Genomic DNA, 4,675 nt, shown 5'->3' with positions numbered 1-4,675 from the left:
TTTTCAAAGGACTTGAGGGCCTCGGTCAACTCATCCAGAGATAATGGCTCATCCAGCCCCTAGCCCCTGCTGTGTCTCAGATCTCTCCGTGCTAGAGAACAGGACCGACTGGGAGGCTGCGCTGCCTGTGGGCTGTATATCATACAGTCTTGTATAAAACGATTTGCTGATCCTCAGGGTGTCAGACTGAGATGATATGACTGAGCCATCTTTCACCGTCAGGCTGCTGGTGCACTCGCTGGAAGAAGAAATACAAACACAGCTTATCCTGTTCCACAACGTGGGCTCTGGAGCAAAAGAATCCCTCCAGTGCGGAAACAGGCCCTTCTGCCCAACAATGACCTGATGAAAAGCAACCCTTACAGACCTGATGCCCTACCCTATATTTGCCCCTGACTAATGCATCTAACTTGCACATCCATGATCACGATGGCCAATTCACCTAAGCTGCACATTTTTGGTTAGTGGGAGGAATCCCACGCTGACATGGGGAGAACATAACATACAACTTTGTGAGGGATGTGTTGCCGGATGTTGTTTCCTTCTGGAGCTGTTCCACACTGCACCCGACAGCCACAACACCTTGATTGACTTTAAATTCTTGGGTAGAGGCTGAGTGAGTTAGTGAGTTACTGTATCCCTGTACTAGTGGTTTTGAAGGAACGGCATAAGTCCAGCCTTGCTATTTAGCTGACAACAAAGACAGAATCTATCCGTTGAATTCCCATAAACCAACCACTCAGACTGTGTTCTCTCCCTCCAACTCTCCACACAAGAGAGAAGGAACAATCATCAATAGCAATGCGCAACTGCTGAAAGCAATACTCACTACCAACTTCCTGCACTGACGAGAACACTATAAATCCTCCTCATGGTTGGTGAGACCACACACTCAAGAGCCCATTTCTCTAGGAAAAAACTATAGAAATGATCCCTAAGAGTATAGGCTTAACAATGAACCCGCTCTCATTCACATGCCAATTGAACACACACATCACAGTTAGGGCTTAGGCTTCGAATTCATCCATTTTGTCATTAATGTTATTGCAAAGCCTTTACTTTACATTATATTACAAATTATATACACAGAAACTGGTCTGTGTTGGAAAATCCGATCTGGCTCATTGATTGACAGACTCTGATTACCATAATCAATGCAATTGACCAATCAAAGGTTACAGATGTATCACCATAAATCAGGTTAGATGGGCTTCAGATTAGTTTCACAGGTCCACGCAACATTGAAGGATAAAGGGTCTGTACTGGGCAGTCATGTTTTAGGTTCTGTCCTTACCGGTACGGCACAAGTTCGATCTGGATGAATCTCCGATCCCAGAATTCACCTGAACTGGTTGGCGATGACTCAAGACAGGATTTTGGAGCCTGCATGCAGAAGTGAAATTGGTTGCCAATTTGTAATTTCCGTCCTCTCCCCTTCCTGCTTATGGGCCTATGCAGAGGAAGTCTGGAGAGGAATGCAGTGGTATTTGTCGAGGTTTGTCCCGAGCAGCGCCGTGACGTGGGACTCCGTGCTCTATGGCCTGTTCCCCAGGACGCACACCGAGACGAACATCAACTGCGCCTGGAGGATCATCAACTCAGTGAAGGACGCTCTCTGGGTGGTCCGAAACCTGTTGATCTTCCAGCTGAAGGAGTTGACCCCGACTGAGTGTTGCAGACTGGCACATTCCAAGGTCCAGGACTACGTGTTGAGGGACGCACTGAAGCTTGGGGCAGCTGCCACCAAGGCGTGGTGGGGAAAGACCACCGTGTAACATCTGCCTGCCTAAAGAAGAACAGGGGGCCGCGCAGTCATTTGGGCTCTGCTGACGCCTCAGCTCAATATGTGAGTGAGAAATGCACAGATCTGTATGTAATAATGAAAATTCTGAGCTGTGTATGTAAATGTTGACATATGTATGGCATTACCAAATGTACAGTGTATCAAATATTTTATGAATATTTTATGAATAAAGTATATTTTTGAAATAAAAAAAAGAAAAATTCCTGCTTATGGGTGAGGGTGATACTACCTTTCCCCATGAATTTGCACATGGTACTTGACAGAAGCGTACACCTCCAGCAGACCTGAAGTCGCACAGGTCCGAATGCAACTCAGCTGGGAAACTGTCGCTTCCGGCAGTTTCATTCTTTTCGAAGGACTCGAGGGCCTCGGTCAACTCATCCAGAGATAATGGCTCATCCAGTCCCTAGCCCCTGCTGTGTCTAAGATCTCTCCATGTTAGAGAACAGAACCGACTGGGAGGCTGCGCTGCCTGTGGGCTGTATATCATACAGTCTGGTATAAAGCGATTTGCTGATCCTCAGGCTGTCAGACTGAGATGATATGACTGAGCCATCTTTCACCGTCAGGCTGCTGGTGCACTCGCTGGTAGAAGAAACACAAACACAGCTTATCCTGTTCCATAACGTGGGCTCTGGAGCAAAAGAATCCCTCCAGTGCGGAAACAGGCCCTTCGGCCCAACAATGACCCGACAAAAAGCAACCCATACAGACCTGATGCCCTACCCTATATTTGCCCCTGACTAATGCATCTAACTTGCACATCCATGATCACGATGGCCAATTCACCTAAGCTGCACATTTTTGGTTAGTGGGAGGAATCCCACGCTGACACGGGGAGAATATAACATACAACTTTGTGAGGGACGTGTTGCTGGATGTTGTTTCCTTCTGGAGCTGTTCTACACTGCACCCCATTGCCACGACCCCTTGATTGACTTTAGATTCTTGGGTGGAGGTTGAGTGAGTGACTGTACTTCTGCTCTAGCAGTTTTGAAGGATCCGTATAGGCCCAGCACTACTATCCCACTCACTCAGAACTGACAACAAAGACAGAACCTTTCTTTTGAATTCACACAAAACAACCACTCAGACTGTGTCCTCTTCCTCCAACTCTCCACACAAGAGAGAAGGAACAATCATCAATGGCAATGGGCAACTGCTGAAAGCAACACTCACTGCCGACTTCCTGCTCAGAAGAGAACACTATTAATCTTCCTCATGGTTGGTGAGACCACACACTCAAGAACCCATTTCTCTAGGAAAAAACTATAGAAATGATCCCTAAGAGTATAGTCTTAGCTAACAATCTACTCTCATTCACATGCCAATTGCACACACACACATCACAGTTAGGGCTTAGGCTTCAAATGCATCCATTTTGTCATTCATGTTATTGCAAAGCCTTTATTTTACATTATATTACAAATTATATACACAGAAACTGGTTTGTATTTGAACTATTACATTGAAATCAACTGATTGACAAACTCTAATTACCATAATCTATGCAATTGACCAATCAAATGTTACAAATGTATCACCATAAATCGGCAGGCAGTGTCACATGACATCACTTCCAGGTTCATGACTCATGGTGATATTGGACAGTTCCTTTATAACTGCAAATGTGTTGCTGGTCAAAGCACAGCAGGCCAGGCAGCATCTCAGGAATAGAGAATTCGACGTTTCGAGCATAAGCCCTTCATCAGGAACAAGAGAGAGAGAGCCAAGCCGGCTGAGATAAAAGGTAGGGAGGAGGGACTAGGGGGAGGGGCGATGGAGGTGGGATAGGTGGAAGGAGGTCAAGGTGAGGGTGATAGGCCGGAGTGGGGTGGGGGCGGAGAGGTCAGGAAGAGGATTGCAGGTTAGGAGGGCGGTGCTGAGTTGAGGGACCCGACTGAGACAAGGTGGGGGGAGGGGAAATGAGGAAGCTGGAGAAATCTGAATTCATACCTTGTGGTTGGAGGGTTCCCAGGCGGAAGATGAGGCGCTCCTCCTCCAGCCGTCGTGTAGTTGTGTTCTGCCGGTGGAGGAGTCCAAGGACCTGCATGTCCTCGGTGGAGTGGGAGGGGGAGTTAAAGTGTTGAGCCACGGGGTGATTGGGTTGGTTGGTTCGGGCGGCCCAGAGGTGTTCTCTGAAGCGTTCCGCAAGTAAGCGGCCTGTCTCACCAATATAGAGGAGGCCACATCGGGTGCAGCGGATGCAATAGATGATGTGTGTGGAGGTACAGGTGAACTTGTGGCGGATATGGAAGGATCCCTTGGGGCCTTGGAGGGAAGTGAGTGTGGAGGTGTGGGCGCAAGTTTTACATTTCCTGCGGTTGCAGGGGAAGGTGCCGGGGGTGGAGGTTGGGTTGGTGGGGGGTGTGGATCTGACAAGGGAGTCACGAAGGGAGTGGTCCTTGCGGAACGCTGATAGGGGAGGGGAGGGAAATATATCCTTGGTGGTGGGGTCCGTTTGGAGGTGGCGGAAATGGCGGCGGATAATACGTTGTATGCGCAGGTTGGTGGGGTGGTAGGTGAGAACCAGTGGGGTTCTGTCTTGGTGGCGGTTGGAGGAGCGGGGCTCAAGGGCGGAGGAGCGGGAAGTGGAGGAGATGCGGTGGAGGGCATCGTCGATCACGTCTGGGGGGAATCTGCGGTCCTTGAAGAAGGAGGCCATCTGGGTTGTGCGGTGTTGGAATTGGTCCTCCTGGGAGCAGATGCGGCGGAGACGAAGGAATTGGGAATATGGGATGGCGTTTTTACAGGGGGCAGGGTGGGAGGAGGTGTAGTCCAGGTAGCTGTGGGAGTCAGTCGGTTTATAATAGATGTCTGTGTTGAGTCGGTCGCCCGAGATAGAAATGGAAAGGTCTAGGAAGGGGAGGG

The 4,675-nt window shown here is 48.9% G+C and overlaps 2 non-coding genes across 2 annotated transcripts; both read right to left on the bottom strand.

The window, feature by feature from the left end:
• Positions 1–734: 734 nt before the first annotated feature.
• LOC132820552 (small nucleolar RNA U3) lies at positions 735–950 on the bottom strand. The gene has a single exon (XR_009645215.1). It is a non-coding gene; the product is annotated as a small nucleolar RNA U3 (small nucleolar RNA).
• A 1,938-nt stretch (positions 951–2,888) lies between these two features.
• Positions 2,889–3,104, bottom strand: LOC132820543 (small nucleolar RNA U3). Its single transcript, XR_009645208.1, has one exon. It is a non-coding gene; the product is annotated as a small nucleolar RNA U3 (small nucleolar RNA).
• Positions 3,105–4,675: the final 1,571 nt, after the last annotated feature.

The sequence above is a fragment of the Hemiscyllium ocellatum genome, chromosome 11, assembly GCF_020745735.1.
Source record: "Hemiscyllium ocellatum isolate sHemOce1 chromosome 11, sHemOce1.pat.X.cur, whole genome shotgun sequence".
Classification (NCBI taxonomy): domain Eukaryota; kingdom Metazoa; phylum Chordata; class Chondrichthyes; order Orectolobiformes; family Hemiscylliidae; genus Hemiscyllium; species Hemiscyllium ocellatum.
This window is presented reverse-complemented; position numbering and strand designations above follow the sequence as displayed.